General features: G+C 52.0%; 1 protein-coding gene across 1 annotated transcript in view; it reads right to left on the bottom strand.

The window, feature by feature from the left end:
* Positions 1-1,347, bottom strand: part of LOC113217306 (tetraspanin-18) — a gene marked incomplete at its 3' end in the record, with an annotated part of 32,129 nt that overhangs the window by 17,899 nt on the left and 12,883 nt on the right.

Below are 1,347 nucleotides of genomic sequence, written 5' to 3'. Positions count from 1 at the left end.
GGGGGGGGGGGGGAAGGAGACTCTGTCGTGAAAGGATTTCGCCCCTTCCTGCGACAGTTGTAAAGTACTTAATCAAGTGGTTAAAACGCTCTTTGGCTGTGCGGGGTGCGGGACTACTTATATCACCTACGGTGGTAGTGCAAGAACGCAGGGCACCACCTCGGTTAAGTTGTCGTATAGTTTTGTCAGCCCGCATCTCTAATAGCGTGACGGAAGTAAATAATAGGTTCGAGTACCCGATACGTCGATATCGTGCCTTTTTTGCCGTTTGGTCGTTAATTCTGTCGAGATTAGGGGGCGGAGGTTATGACATTAAAATTACTCGACATGTAGGAGGGTTGGCCCATCAGATTGTCAGCCCCTCCTCTCGTGTCGCGGATAGCAACTGACACAGATGCTATCTACCTCCCCCACCCCTTTCCCTCCCACTCGGCTATTATGTGCGAAACGCATCTGTACTCGAGGCTACGCCGTTTGCGCGGCGCCAAGCGCTACATGGCACCTGGAACGCGACGGACCCCGCTGCGCCTTGCACGCACGGGGGCCGCTCGAAGTTGGCGCTGACTGGACAGCAACAGCCAGCGACAACACCAGCCCAAACGACCCGTAATGACAATGCCCTTAATGATCGTGTAGGCTGGCTAGGTCAGGGCGACGACATATCAAAAACACTTTGGAAAATGCTGCTAACCCCTGCAAGGATACTCTGGACACTCTTGTCATATATTACAGCAATTTGGCAGTTGTAAGGTACTTTTAAAAGAATCTTTATCTCGGGCTAAAGAAATAATGCCAAACTTTTGGTTAGTCCACCACACCGGATCGGGCCCACACACAAGCAGCTGAAATATTACATTTCTTTCGGCCTTGCTTTGCTCTGCGTCATCCGATCACAATAAGTGCCGTGAGTCAGCCCATGGGGCCTGGCGCGGAGTGGAAATGGGAAAGGAAATGGAATGGCCAGGGCGCGGGCCGCGGGCCGCGGGTTCGAACACCGGCCACTCCGCCGGCGACGCTCAAGATGTAATTCTGCGATTTCGTGGGAATGATAATTGAGAGAGAGGGAGTAGCCGATTGCTATGGGCGCCTTGCGGAAGTGTGTGACATTCAAACACTCATAAGAGCGTGCCAAAATGTCACACACAAAAGAGTGTATGACAACGATGTAGCACACACTCTTTTGTGTCGGACAAGTATACAATTTTTACTTTTTATAGTAAAAACAGTGCACTGGGTGTTGCATAAAAGACACAGGTGCGGGCGGGTTTGCCTACCCAAGGGGCTATGGCGCCTTACGGGCAGAGCGGGTAGGCAAACCCGCCCGCACCTGTGTCTTTTATGCAACAC

The sequence above is a fragment of the Frankliniella occidentalis genome, unplaced genomic scaffold (assembly GCF_000697945.3).
Source record: "Frankliniella occidentalis isolate FOCC.00 unplaced genomic scaffold, Focc_3.1 Scaffold1, whole genome shotgun sequence".
Classification (NCBI taxonomy): Eukaryota; Metazoa; Arthropoda; class Insecta; order Thysanoptera; family Thripidae; genus Frankliniella; species Frankliniella occidentalis.
This window is presented reverse-complemented; position numbering and strand designations above follow the sequence as displayed.